Source organism: Aythya ferina, assembly GCF_964211825.1.
Source record: "Aythya ferina genome assembly, chromosome: 2".
Lineage (NCBI taxonomy): Eukaryota > Metazoa > Chordata > Aves > Anseriformes > Anatidae > Aythya > Aythya ferina.
The window spans coordinates 65,575,550-65,590,872 of record NC_140297.1 but is presented as its reverse complement, the minus strand read 5'-3'; the positions used below and the strand labels follow the sequence as shown (position 1 = coordinate 65,590,872).

General features: G+C 43.4%; 1 protein-coding gene across 11 annotated transcripts in view; it reads left to right on the top strand.

Moving 5' to 3' along the window:
- The window catches only part of PHACTR1 (phosphatase and actin regulator 1), a gene marked incomplete at its 3' end in the record, with an annotated part of 439,651 nt that overhangs the window by 264,602 nt on the left and 159,726 nt on the right, over window positions 1–15,323 (top strand). The window contains exon 1 of one of the 11 annotated variants that reach the window (XM_084511519.1): window positions 9,600–9,709. The exons of 9 other annotated variants lie outside the window; for them this stretch is intronic. Of the gene's footprint in view, window positions 1–9,599; window positions 9,710–10,172; window positions 10,339–15,323 lie in introns of those variants that run through there. One more of the 11 variants, XM_084511512.1, reaches the window with a different exon arrangement.

Here is a 15,323-nt window from a genome sequence, read left to right as displayed (position 1 = left end):
AAGCTTCAGCAGATAGGCGTTATGATGTATGATAGGCATTATGATATGGAGCAGTTGGACTAGTAAAACCTCAGAAGATAAAAATATAAAAACTCACGCTAAAAAAAAAAAAAACACGTTAGGGACTAAATTCTTATGATTTATTTGCATACACGATAGCTAAGATTTCAAAGAGGAGCATAGGTATTTAGTAATGCACTATGACAGTACTTCATTGAGAAAGTTGATTTAGATTTGAGCCAACATAGCATACAAACTGCATGCTCTTCCTAGGAATTTGATGCCTATTTTTTTCTGTTAGTATTTCCTTCCTGTTATAAGAGATCCTGAAAAATTAGTAAAATCCAAACTGAATCTTTAGGCTTTATAATTATCCAACAAGCAGATGTTAAAAAGCTCTACAAATTGCGCTTAAAAATATGTTCTAGAATTGCGATTATGCAGTTCTTTCTTTGCATCCTTTAGCACACTCCAGCTTCTTCTGTTGACTGCTACTGAAGGTTTTAAAGAGGCAAACAATATTTAATATGGCCTTTTTTCGGAAAGATCTGTTGAAGGCACATACATTGGCTGTTGTTAATGTCCAGACTAGCCTGGTTACATTAAACTCTGGAGACAGTGAGGGAATGACGGCATACAAAGCCAAACTTTTCCCTCTGTGTGTTATATTTCCTACCAATCTACAGTGAAAGTACAAGTAGCAACTAAGAGATAGGGGTCTGACAGTGAAAAATGACTGGGTCATGCAATAAAGATAGTAGGGGGCTAAAATGAGGAGAGGACGAATCCTTTTCTGCTGCTGTTTAGAGAAAGTGAAAGGTTCCTCATGCTCATTTCTGTGCTGTTCATAGGAGTCTGTGTTTATGCTGAGGGAGGAAAAGACTGAAAAAGATGCTCATTATATTGTCAGAGGCTTCTTGCTTTATTTCAGTACCGTGAGCTGCTAGTTCACTGGGAGATATGTATAGAAACTGCATGCTATTCCTAGGGATTTGTGTTGTCTCTTTTTTTTTTTTTTTTTTTTCCTAATTTGAGAAACATGTGAGAGCTTATTGAAGTGAGAAGATTTGACAGTGTGTGCTGCTGTCAGGCCCAGTGGAGGCAGATGCTTATGAAAGCTTCCATCTACCACTTTGCCAGCATGCCTTAATCTTCCTTTACAGCCACTTGGGTATTCCAGGTTTCTGCACTGCTCGCATGTAATTACAATGTGCTTTTTGGTGGTGGGGAAGCCTCTGAAGGTTGGGAGGGTCTGCCAGTTCAAAGGCACCCTGAAAGCTTGAGTGTCTATTCACAGCTTGTCTAATCTTCTTTTTCCTCCTCCTTCCCTTTATCTGCTTTCTCTTCATGCTGAATGCTACCTCCACTCACCTCATGTTCCCTCCTGAATCTCTGCCTGCCTGCCTACTCATCTGAATTTCCCATTGCTTGTACCTCCGTTACACCTTGCGAACAGTTAGCTTGCTGCTTCAGCTCAGCCCCTTGCTCTTCGTCTGAGCTTGCTCAGGGTTTGACTCTACTGGACTTGCTTTCTGTCTTTCCCTACACTTAAGTCTTCCAAAAGTTTTACATTTTATGATTTTCTGAGATCCCCTCAAACACAACTGCCCTGCAAACCAGAGGATCCATCATAAGCAGTTGAACTGAGATGAAAGCTCTTTAGTTCTGTGTGGCTGACCTGGTGACCTGCAAGAGACGTGGCAGGTTCCAGGCTATCAGCCTGGAAAGTTTGGCAAGAGAATAGGACTATGTTAGAACAAGTGAGATTTGGGGGGCAAAATCTGCAAAACTTACTCTTCATTTAACCTCTTTTTTGTGTATGTAAAAGTATTCCCTAAATGAGTGTATTCCATGCACAGTCATTTCCCCTGACCTTCAAATAAACTGCTCTGAACTACGAGCAAAAGACTTAATATGAGTCATTTATAAAAGCAAAAAATCCACTCATCCCTTTTATATTCTGATCTTAACTTTGTCCATTGTAGGCTGGTGATCTCAGTGACCAGTAGAGAGTTTCTGAGATAATAACTGTCCATTTGATTGCTTTGAAATAAGTCTTTTGGTCTGTCTAGCAATTTCAAGCCACGCTCTTACTTTTTCTGGATATGTTACTTCCCTAAAGGTATCTGCAATCTGATCATTCTCCATAATTTGGACCTGAGAAGTGACAATAAAAATGCAGGTTATCAGCAGGGAATGTTAGTCTGTGTATGTGCTTTGGGAAGCCATGCTTCTCAATATCATCAAGAATTAATTTGGTTAGTCATGTGGACAGAAGTGTGGGGGCAATTTGTGCTTACAGCAATGCTTGTACAAACTGATTGACTTCATTACAATTGCCTGTGATATAAAGTTCAGTTTGACCTATTTTCTTAAATGTTCCTTAAAGCCAGATGATTCAAACCTTTCTGAAGACAGGGCAGACAAAGCACTGCTCGGTCCTTGAATGCCTGTGACAAGGAATTGAACATGTTAGACTTGTGGGATTTTGTGGTATTCGAGTCTATCCAACACACTGTAAAGGGGATGGAGTTTCAGGATATGCCAAGAGTCAGATCCAGAAAGACTGAGGTTTTCTCAGGTGCCTCAAGTTGATCACCAAAGATTTTAGGTACTAGCAATTGCAAGTAAATTTTTTTTTTCTCAGCAGTTTCTTTTACTTCCATCTTGAGCTGTGTACAATTCTGAAGAAAACAGTAAGAAAACCGTAGTGGCATCCTAAAAGCTGGTGACTTTGACCTGCTTTATGTGCTGTCTTTGCATTCAAGAGTTTCCAGAAAAGGCTGTTCCAACTCGTCAGTTTGTCATATATCAAAAGCTTGATTAGATCCACAGTTTCAAGTTTCTTCACTGCTTGTTGAAAATTCAGGGCTTCTGCTGTATTTTCCATGTTACTTTAAGCAAAACATTTGATTTTATTAAAATTAGTATTCATATTCTGAAACAATTGTAATGCAAGTCTCAGGAATCCTCCTATTGTCCTGTTTGCTTTGTGTTTTTTTCAGCCATAGTTTTACTTACAGCCAACAAAACTAATGTGCCTTATTTCTGTATCCATAGGAAGAGGTATAAAACTAACTCGTTATGTGGGAGCAGTTCTGCCTGTTTGGTGCCTAGAGCTGGCCATTTTTTGCCTTTATTTACTCCAAAGGCTTTGAATACTCCTCTGGACCCTCTCCTTCCCATTTTCATTGCTGGGAGCATTTCTGACAATGTCACATCCAGTTTATCCCCCAGATGCACATACACGTGCTCTGCCTTCTCCCCTCACTGAGCTTTTTTTAGTGTGCTGTGGGGGAGCATAACCTTGTGAGGAATGATAGTTGCAGCCAGGTACCTGACTGCAGGTTTATTTCTGCAGTGGTTGTGTTTTGTTGTTTTTTTTTAAATACTTTATCTGCATCTGCATATAAGACAGCTCTGGTTTTGATGGGAGGAAAGCAGAAGGTGCAGAACTACTTATCTATGAGCAGAAGGAAAAAGGTATTTTGGGGATGGCAGGAGTGAAAATCCACAGTGTGTATTGGACTTTGTATTCTTTCAGTGTCAAGCAGGGAATAACTAGGTAGGAATCTGCTGCATGTTTTATGTCTCCGAGTTACCAGTGCTATTGCGTTTTGGTTTATGCTTTGATGTACAACTATGTGAACTGCTGAACTGGCCAGGCTTGACTTGATTAGGATGTCTCTTTGGTTTCAGTCTTATAACTGACACCTACTGAGTCTTATAATTAACATCTACTGAGGTGTTTGGAACTGCTTTTTTATTGACTTTGAGATTGTAGATAGATGTAAACTGAGGGTGCAGGAGTGCTTTTGAGTCCAAATTCTTGCCCCTGCTCTGTCCTGTGTCTATTATCAAGGTAAAAGCAGTCTTTCCATTCTTCTGGAGAGTCAGTTGTGCAGGACCTGCAAAGTGCTCCAAACAGATCACTAAAACACCAGGGCATGCCGTGTCTAAATCAGACACAAAAATGCAGGTTGCATTTCCTGTGGTGGGAGCTAATGACCTTGATAGGACTGTAGTGACTATTGGTTCTGGTGCTGGTACTTGCAGTGACTTTACTAGAGAAAGAACTTCCCCTGTAATTTCAGCATGGAGATTGTCTCTTCCTTTGAGTATCATCTCATGTGAATGATTGCTTGCCCAGCAGCTTTACGGATCCAGATTCCACATTGGTTCATTGCTGGTGTTTATCCTTAGCTTCATCAGGCCTTTGTGAATTAATTATGCATATATGTCTGGGTTTTTTGTGTGTTCTCTGTTCAACATTCAAATGGCAGCTCAGCAACTTCCCGTCTGTTGTTCTGGGGATGATGGCATCTTCCTTTCTATCCTTAGAACTCTTTTACCATCACCAGTGCTTCACACTTGCAGAAAACAGGTGTTCATAAGCTCATGTGTTTTATGTGTATAACCTTTTCTGTTCATTTTTATCATACCATATGGCATCACACTGAAATAAAGCAGGGCTTCTCCTCAGCGCAGAGAGAGCTCCATCATGGCAAAGTGTGCACAGGACGCAGAGAGCTCCGCATGTAGAGCAAGAATAAGCCATGTGAAGCTTCAGCAGCGCTGCTGAACATGGGAAGGCCAACAACAGGCACTTTCTTTCCTTTCTTCTCCCTTCAGTTTGTTTTTGTTTGTGCAGCACTCATCACCTGGCTCTCTGGGGCTTGTGACTGTGAGGAATTGCATGGGATTGTTGCTTAAGAATGTGTTTATAGCTGCAGAACTAAAAAGGTCATCTTCTATTGTGGCCTGCAGGAGTCTCAGGCTGACTCTCCTCCCTGCCCTCCCAGTTTTGCTGATGTGCCCTGCAGTAAGCAGAAATGCACAGAAACACTGTCAGCCTAGCACACTGGAGCGGCCCTCATGGGCCAGATCCTGCTGAACTAACTGCCTGGCAAACAGCCGCTGTCACTGGATCAAATTGTACGTGTTTTCCTCTTCACTCCAAGCTGATCAGTTTGTTTCAGTGTGTGTAACAGAACGTCACATTGTTTCCATTAATCACCAGAGCAGCTGTTAATTAGTTTTCTTTTTATTTATTTATTTATTTATTTATTATTTTCACTGGGATTCATAGTACAGTGGGCAGAGGAAACAGGAAGGAAAGGGAAATATTTAGAAAAAAATGCCAAGTACAGGGGGATCCCTGCAAAAACAACACTGCCTAAATACATGTGGTGGTTTTACTGTATGGGACTGCTGCAGGGAAAGTTAACTCCATCCCAGCCGGGCCCAGTACAACAGACTGTAAAACAAGTGAATCATGGTATTTTGGTTAGAAAGGTTAAACTGTTGAGAAAAAGTGATCCTGCCTTTTTTAGACTAGCATCTGTCTAGTGTTTTTAACCTGCAGCCACCGGGACAGTGCCAATCTGTTAGCCACAGCTTCTTCAGGGATCCAATATAATGCTCCAAGGCAACCTTTGGACTGTGTTGGTGGCAGCACAAGGGAAAAGTAGCTGAAAGGCTTCCTTGTGGTTTCTGATGTCCATTTTATTTATGCTGGGAATAGGAGGGAGCCTGTCCTGCTTGCAGAGAAACCTCTGCATGGTTTAGCTGAGAAGCTTAGGGCAGACTTGAGGGATGCCCTGACTGCCAATGGGATGTTTGTGCTGTGCCAAAACTTGGAGAAAGAAGTAACCAAAAATCTTATTTTCTGAGGTGTGGAAGGTGTGTCTTTTGGCTGTTTGGTTCCAGCATCTCTTCTTGCTTTCACAGAAATTGTTTGCGGGCATGATGACCCAAAAAAGACTCTCAGCCAGGCGACACAGAGAGACATGTTGCAGGAAAAAAAAAAAAAATAGAAAGGCAGGGTAGAGCCTCAAAGATTTTTGCTGCAGATAAGAGTCCATATCTCCGTAGTCATCAATTTAAAGGGGGTGCTGCTTTCATCTCTTCTCCATGGTAGTGGCACTTTCCTTAATGGCAAAGGCTGGGGTGGGAAGAAATAAAAGTACAAATGGTTTCCCAAGGTTATACAAGAAGTGAATATGGACTGGGAATAGAACTCGAGTTTGTTGATTTAGTGTCAAATAACCAACTGTCTGACATCCACTTCATTGATTTTGGTGTCCATTGTGCAATAAAATTATGCCAGCTTTTGCAGCCACATATTGAAGCAGTGGAAGAGTTGTTATGCTTTTTTTTTTTTTCTTTTTTTTTTTTTGACTTATCTTTAAAAACAAGTCAAAAAAGTCATTTTCTGCAGAAGTACTGTAGTGCGTTCATTTTACAGTATTTGTCCTAGAACTGATTACCAGCAGCAGCTTTCACCATTATTACACAGATCACAATTAAACTTATTTTTGTTTTATGAACTGTGGCAAATTCAGATTCTCTATAAGGCAGCTCTTAGGAATGAAGGCAATTTGCATGTTATAGCAAAATGCATGTTGCAAGAGACATACTAGCAGATGGCTTCAGGACTCGTTTGCATTCCAAATACATAGCACCTGCAAGCAAAAATGTGCTGGCCTTTCTCCATGATAATTTCAGGTTTGTATCCACATGGAATCTGTGTTACCCACCAGAGAAGTTGTTTTATTCCCAAACATCCCCTAACAGCTGGGCACCTGCAGTCTCCTGGGATCTGATTGCAAAAGCTCAGTCCGTTCCCGTAATGCTCAGTGGTTCTTTCACTGTATTGTGGACCTGTGAGGTTGGACCAAGTTGCTCAAGAATTTCAGACCTGACCTGTAGGAATAGTTACACAATCTTGCTCCAAACTCTACCTGAGAAGGAGGTTGCTCCTGTTCATCTCTATAAGCTGTTTGGGGTTGGGAGATAGTAGTGATGTCACTAAAAATTGCAGGGTTTTGCATATGGAAGCTGTTTACAGATCTGAGGTGAATTTGTTTCCTTCTTATTTTGCTATAAAAAGCAGATCTTTGTATTTGAACAGTCTTTATAAGTGTTCTCTCTCCATCATATGCAAATACCTTCAGAATACCTTGCAAAATTATTTTTTTTTCTGAAAAACAGAAACTTCTGCATGACTGCTCTTTACCAAGGAGCTGAGATGTCAAATCATTGGAAGTAAGGTCATAGAGAGAGAGACTGCAGAAGACTGATGGCTGACCCAGTTTTTCATGCCTTAAGTCCTACCCAGTTCCTTAACTACAAGACCAATTTGCCTTACAAAACCACCTCTGCTGGTCTTCAGCTCTGCTGAATATATCACACTAGTTGCCTTTCCTAAAACAGGAGAGGCACACCACCACAGTACTGAAGACAGCATTTCCCAAATTCAGGGCAGTTGACATAGAAATCTGCATTCCTTTCCTGACCCATTTCTCTAATGCAGCAGTGCTGGATGCCTGTAATAGGCAGCACTGAACTCTGAGGAAGTTCAGGACTCTGGCCATGTCTTCTGCCTACCTAATTATGTTCTGAATCACAGCCCAGCTGAAGGTGTTCTCAAAGGCAATGATTAAGTTAGAGGGAAATCCACCGTGAGTGTCTGAACTGCTGTGTGACTGGTAGGGGATCAAATTGTCCTCAGCTTTCTCTTTCCAAGCATGTAATGCAGCAAAAACTGTCTCAGCACTGGACATTCAAAGGGACAGCTTCTCAGAGCATGAACTCACACCTACATGAGGTGCACTTTTTAGGATTTCATCTGCTTGTTCCTGAGCAGTTCTGCATTCTCTGTTCTCCTAACACTTACTTGAAACTGTTGAGAATTTTAGATGTGTGACAAATGGAAAATCAAGTCCTTCAGGGTAATGCGTAACCTGAGGTGACTTACTCCATTCAACATGAGCCTAAACATAGTGCAACATGCAGAATGCTTTGCATGGCTTAGGGATTGGCATGATTATGCTGAGAACATGCCTCAGCCCATGTTTCAGGAAGATCTAACAGCATCCGGTCTGATTTGTCAACACGCCTGAGAAAAGCAAAGCCTTGCAATTTTTTGCCGTATGTGACAGCTCGAAGTTTTGGCTCCTACTAGTACCAGGTGAGAAGTCGGACATGCCACAGAATGACACAGAACAAGTAGGTCAGCAGTCTCATTGCATGCATTTTCTGTGTGTGTGTATGTGTGCAGCTGAGAAAATGGAAAATTATGGCACTGAATTCTTAAGTTTCTGTTCCATCTTTCTTTAGGCAGATGTCTCACTGCCTGTTTCACAGGCAGTTGAAGAGAATCAGGGCCATTTTTGCCTCTCGTTAGAGTAAAATTTGGCAAAAATATGTGAAAAGGGCAAAGAACTGTGGAATGAGTTGATTTCTTCCAACAGGGAAGAAGGGCTTTGGCTAAAAATAAGGAGAATGGTGGTGTTCTTTACCATGTTTCACCTGCCCCAATTGCACTCTCTGTGTCTGCCAAACTGATAGCTTGCTGAAGATTTAAAGCAACAACACTCATGTTACTAAATAGCTACCAGAATAGCTGAGATTATCATCTCTACTTCAGGCTTTCCATCCCAAAGCCTGCAAGAAACTAGGCATCCTCTCCCCTGCTTGCTCCTGCTCCCCTGCCCCTGTGTTACAGGCACTTTCCCGAACTGCTGTTTCAGCAAGCTGGGCAGTTTGGGCTGTTTAGTCTGCTGCAAAAATAGATCGCACATTTCGGGGCAGCTGGGCAGCAGGGGATTGGCAGGGCATCTGATCAGAAATTATAATTCCCTTCGCACTGCAGGAGTCTTCGAAGCACCCAGCTGTGGCTGCAGGCACCCAGGGGCGCTACAACTGATCCTTGGGGCAGCTGTGTTTTAAGCAGGAGGCAAAGAAGGGGTGTTCATCCCCCAAAGGAACTACCTGAATGAATCCAAACCCTCTGCGCTTCTTGGTGAGCCGATGGTCAGCCTCGGGGAGGGAGAGCCGTCCTGCTGCAGAGGAGCTTGAGCTGTCCCTGTGAGCCACACACAGGACAGGACCAGGCAGAAGCACCTCCTCTGCTTTTAAAAAGAAGAGTGCAAGGAGAAAAAGCAGGAATGAAAAGCAGGAAGGGTTTGGGGGAGAGGAACTGGCTGTGCAGGCTGCGTGCAGCACCCAGGCCCACCACAGAAGGGGGGGCAGCCCTGTGCCAGCCAGCGGGCTGACTCTCTTTGCATATAAAATACTAATTACTGTGGAATAGGCTGCCACACCACAAGAGCCGCAGCATGTCCTGGGAGGGGAACTCTGTGCACCCTCCCAGCAGGTTGCAGCCCAACTGGGGGCTCTCAGGGCTTTGGGGGGGGGGCTGCCAGAGGAGGAGGGAGGGAATGGGAGAAGAAGAAGGGGAGGAGAGAAGTGGAGGGAGGCTGCTTGGTGCATGGAGGGTGCGGGAAGATGCTGAGCGTCCTCCAGCTGAGCCCAGATGGATTGGTGGAGGAACAGGATTGCGGGGGGCAGCCAGGCTGGGGAGCATTGCTGCCTACTCCCGCCCGCCTCCCCCTCTGCCCAGCCCTCCCCTCGATCCTTGTGGTGCGTGTGGCAGATGAACGCCAAGGCGAGAGTGAGCGGATGGCGGATTGCACGCACGCCAGGCAGACTGGGATGCTTGCTTTTTCTTCTCCCAACGGCAGGCAGGGCTCTGTTTAAGACATGAGTGGAGAGAAACCTAAAAAGAAAGCTTTCTATCTAGTGAGGATGAATCCACTGAAGGAGACCGCCACTAACAATGTCTCTTTTGTGATACAATGTCACATAGGCAAGGAGATCAAACACATTTGCAGCAACTGCAGTCGCGGGGAGGAAGCCCGTGACGGTGAGTGCTGAGATGCTGTGGGTAGAGAAGCGAGGCAGGAGTGTGTGTGCTGGCACGGGCTGCGTGTGTGTGCATGTGTGTGCTCCACTCCGAGGCTGGGATGCTCAGCATTGCCCTGTACAGATCCCAGGGAAATAGGAAAGGGAGTGCAGGAGGAATGCGCTGGGCATTGATTCAGCATGTCGATCAGAGAGGTGCCGAGGGACAGGTCCCCCAACTTGCCACAGAAGCTTTGTGCTGACCGTTAAGGAACCAAACTCTTCCCCTCCCCACCCCATCCCAAGTTGCTGTAGAAATTGCTGTGTGTATTGATTGTGTTTTGTTACCATTCCCGTGAATTTTAGATTGGGGTTTCTGCCTTGATACATCAACTTTTTCCTCGTCGTGCTGCAGTAGGGTTTGCTTGACTCAACTCAGTATTTGGAAGGACTGGTATACATGGAATCCAGCTTGTGTGATTTTCTCCATGCTTTCAGGCACATGGGGAAAACTGTATTTTTATTGGAGTTAATACAGTGTTTCTCATCAGACAACTGTTCTCATCCCTTCCCCCTCTCCTTTTTGGACTGAGCAAAACCTCCTGAGGGTATTCTGAGTGACGGTATAATCAATTACAGGTGTTGCTACAGGTAAGTATATGCTTTTTATGTTTTTGTGAATGCAAATGTTAGAAGGCAACAATGACAAATTATTTTGATTATGCCAAAGTCAGCAATTAGGTGGAACTAAGAACAAAAGGAAGCATAAGAGCATTCAGAAAAAAACAAAACAAAACAAAAAAAAAAAAAAAAAAAAAAAAACCTACAGCTTCACAGATGTTACCCCACATTCTTGTTCAGTGTTGTGTTACTTTGTCTTGCTGTGTTCTTTTACGTGTTACTTAGGATTAAAGGCACTTGACTTAGAGCTGCCTATTAACTGATGTAGTAGGTGGATCTCATTTTCTGAAGGTCAGCAAAAGGCTTTTTGTGAGAAATGTGAATATTAAATTGTTATTTTCTGAGCTGAGGGTTCTCAGTAGTTGTTGTCACTTGATTTTTCAGCTTTTGCCTCTGAGGCTGATTACTATTAGTATTAGTGTTACTACTGTTATTATTATTATTTTAATTAACCAAAAAATGGTTAATCGGCTTGGTTTGCTCTATGCAAAAGAACAAAATACAGTTTGGGATCTGGTGGTCCTTTGTCAGCCACAGGTTTGCAGCTTAACAAAGTGACTATGGTTTTGCTAATGTCTTTTCAGAATTAGCATCCTGATAGTGTGATTATAATTTTCTTTGATTAGACCACAGCTAAAGCTGAACAGAATTGCTTTCATTGTAAAGGGTGAAGACAGCCTGGGAAGCTTGGAAAACCACAGTGGGTTAAGCACTCTTACTGCTTATGCTACTGCAGCAGAGGAATAATCTAATGAATGCTATACAAAATTGTGAGTGTTTTTTTTTTTTCTTTCCTCTTATGTGCTGCTGGTGACAGCAAGCTCTACAGATATTAAATGAAGGGCTGTGCACAGCAGCAGCAGGTACTTAACACTATTAACATGGATTATTTATCCTTAAAGGCAAATGAAGCCATTTGTTAAAAATATGCTTTCCTAGATTAATCGAATTGACCTGAAACTTGACTGCATGTTTTGCTGTTTGCTTTTTTTTTTTTTTTCAGTCTTGTACTTAGCACAGTAAGAAAAGATTATTGCTCTCCTCACTGGATATATGTGTATGCATGGATGTTTATGAATGTGCAACTCTTAACAGACTAATAGTTGTATATTTAAGCATTCAGCTTCCTTTCTTATGCTTGATAGTTTAGTTTCAAGCTGTTAGATGTTCTGAGGGGAAGGTATGCACCTTGGCAGGGGATAATCTGGTAACCCTCAAAAGGCAAAAAAATAGGGGAGAGAGGCTTCCAGACAGCAGACTTCCAGAGCATCCTTTTTCACACCCTTGTTCTATGGGGTAGGATTTCATTCACCCCCATGCAAACAACTTTCACGGTCATCATTTAAAAGGGATGTAATATTGATGCAATCTTAATCCTTTCCTTCCCACCATCATGTGCAGCTATGAGTTTCTTTCAGAAAGTAAAGAAAATGTAGTCTCAGCTCTGTTGTCTGAGCACACTCGCTATCTTGACTCTTGATATATTTTTCAGGATGGAAAAAAATGCCAGTATTTTCCTGGTTGATACCAGTTGTAGACTGTAGGGGTTTGGAGGGAAAGGATTATATAATGAAATGAAATTATGATGTGATCACGATATCAGAATGAAAAAAACAGGCTAGTTACTCTAGCCTGTAACTAGCCCAGTTATGGAAACGCCTGTAGGGATCTCCAGGTGTCTGTGCAGCCTCGCAGTTGCATGGCCTGAAGACACCCAAAGAGGCGGACCACTTAGTGCTTTCTATAACAGAAACACACATCATTTTCCAATGTTTACACCCCCACCCTGCTATCCAAACCAATAGATAGTTTGTTTAGATGTTTCAGGTCTGAAACTATACTAGGACATCAAAAGTACTGCTATGGTCTGAGCAATTATTTTATTTGTTGGTACTGGTCTTTGTAGACCAGAATTCAGTCCTTATAGTATAGTCAAGCCAGTTGGGGTACTGTTGATTTAATGCAGAAATACCATCCAAATCCAGTTATGAGTTCTGGATTCTAGTCATGCCCTGACTCTGCTTTATCATTGTACTATTGCAGTGGCAAAATCAGAGGAAAATTCATGCAGAAATGCTAAATTATTCTAAGACCACTAACAAATCTAGCAAAAGGCATGACTAGGAGGAGAGCAGAAGAGATAGCAGTGAAACCTAAGGAAATGCTGGAGGCAGGAGTTGAGTACTACGATATCTTTAAAGAGAGGTCATTTAATTTGGAGAGAAGTTGCTGAAGGAATTTGGATGTATGGATGGACTCCCTGAAGTAAAGATAAAGGGAGTAGATGTAGATGCAGCATTCTGATGCGGTGAAAATTGAGAAGGAGGGAGAAGCTCAGAGATGAGCGGGAGGTTACAGGAATGCAGATGGAAGTGGAAGGTATTTTTAGCCATCAGACTGAAATTCATGGATGCATTTAATGCTAAATTAGATGGAAAATAGAAAACAGAGATGTTTATAAAGCATAAATACTGAGAATCTGAATGAGCAGAAATGGTTGGGAATGGAGGAGTAAAGCTGTACGTGAGGGGGAAAGTGAGGTGTTTGGCTTCATTCTGTGAAGTGTGAGTGACCCTAGGATATCCAGGGCAGGATGTAGAGAGGCAGTCCGATATGGTAAACTGAACAGAGAGGGAAAGGTCAAGTGTAGAAAGGTAAGAATCATCCCAAGGAACAGAAGAGCAATCTGGACTGAGCCCTGAATGCTGTATGAGGAATGGTAGCAGGGAAACACTGGAAGAAAGAGGATGAAGGGTTACAAAAGTTCCAAGACAAGACAGGAGAGAAGTGGGGAGACGACACAAGTGGAAGTATTTTGAAAGTGTGTGGTGGTTCTACTCAGCTGGGCAGCTGAGCTGCACCGCAATTGCTCTCTCACTTCCCATCCTCTAAGAGAAAGGGAGAGAAAATACAATAAAAGGGTTTAAGGGTTGAGATAGAACAGGGAGATCACTCAACAATTATTGTGACAGGCAAAACAGACTCAGCGTAGGAAGATTAAAGAAATTTATTACCTATTACTAACAAGCGAGAGAAGTGAGAAACAAAGGAAAGAAACTAAAAACACCTTCCCTTCCCACCTACCCTCTTCCACCTCCTACCCCTGAACGGCACAGGGTAACAGGGAGTGGGGGCTGCGTTCAGTCCCTGACGCTTCATCCCCACCATTCCCTCACGGTCCCTCTCTGCCCCTGCTCCCTGTGGGGTGCCTCCCATGGGATGCTGTCCTTCCCCAACTGAGCCTGCGGGGGCTGCCCACAGGCAGCAGCTCTTCAAGCATTGCTCCCACACGGCTCCGTCCCACAGGGTCCATCCATCCATCCCCCAGGAGCAAACTGCTCCAGCACTGGTCCCCCATATGGGTAGCAGCTCCCCTCAGATCCCCTGCTCCTGCGTGGGCTCCTCTCCATGGGCTGCAGCTCTGGCCCGGGGCCTGCTCCTGCGGGGGCTATCCATGGGCCGCAGCCTCCTCCAGGCCACATCCACCTGCTCCACGTGGGCTCCTCCATGAGCTGCAGTGTGGCAATCTGCTCCATGTGGGACCCGTGGGCTGCAGGGGGACAGCCTGCTCCACCAGAGGTCTCTCCACAGGCTGCAGGAGAACTTCTGCTGAGTGCCTGGAGCACCTCCTGCCCTCCTGCTGCACTCACCTTGGGGGCTGCAGGGCTGGTGCTCACTCCTCACTTTCCCAGCTGCTGTTGTGCAGCTGTGTGTTTTTTTTTTTGTTGTTGTTGTTTGTTTATTTTTTTCCCTTTCTTATATCTGCCCTCACAGAGACACAAACAACATCACTTATTGGCTCAGCTCTGCGCAGTGGCAGATCCTTTTGGAACTGGCTGAAACTGACTCTTACCTAACGTGGGGCAGCTGCTGGACTCTTCTCACAGAGGCCACCCCTGCAGCCTCCCACTACCAAAACCATGCCACGTAAACCCAATACAAAGTGCTAGAAGGATGAAGGGGAATGAAAATACTTTCTGAACTTAAATGTGGGAAAGTGACTGATAAATGTGTAAAGAGGGAGCTTGAGCTAGAAGAGATCCAGGTGCACTGGGACTGTTCGATGCTAAACATCTTGTGGTATGTACACAGCACTTCTAAATGTATTCTGGTTTCAGGGGTCTTTGGGAGGGTTGTGGTAGTGCTGGTTCACAGTAGGAGGTAAGGTTGATGAGCAAAGGTGCAATGATTGCAGAGACGAATATAGGAAGAAGAGATTGGCTGGGTTTTATTTAAAGTGTTCACACACTGAATCCTAATCTTAGTTTCTTGCAGAAGCCTGAGCCTGGATCTGAACCACAGTTTAGATACGTCTTCACTTTACTGTGGCAAGAAAAAAATGTAGAGGTTCAAAGGTACCCAGAAATTACCTGAGCAAGTGACGTAGGTTACCATTGATATTTATGCAAAGAATCTGACAGGAAACTTAAGTGGAAAACAGTTAATCTGTGTATTGAAAGAGAGGGACTGCACAGAGAAAAGTGTTTTTATTACTGTGAAAGACTAGGACTTTAAGTTGAGGGTTTCTCAGCTCTATTCCCACCTCTGCAGAGGATCTCTGGGAGGCTCCAGACATGCCTGTCCATGTGTTGTTTTCTACCTCAGTTCCATATCTGTAAAACTGAGATAATTGCATTTCCTTTCACATGCCTGCTGGTCTGTAAATAGACTATGAGATCTGTTGGGAAAAAAAAAAATAGGTGTTTCACTTGCTGTTTCTATGCTTAGTGCCAAGTACTGTGGGGCTCCAGGATTTTGGGGTCTCTACATGCAAGTGCAGTGGAAATATAAATAATATTAAGTATACCCCAAAAGGTCTCCTTCAGAACTCCTACCCAGTCTGCTTATCATATGTTTCCATAATTCAGGTTTTTGCTATTTAAGTGGATATCATTGTGTTATACATGTATGAAAATCAGTATGGACTGAGATACCATTGCCGTAGGAATTCCAAC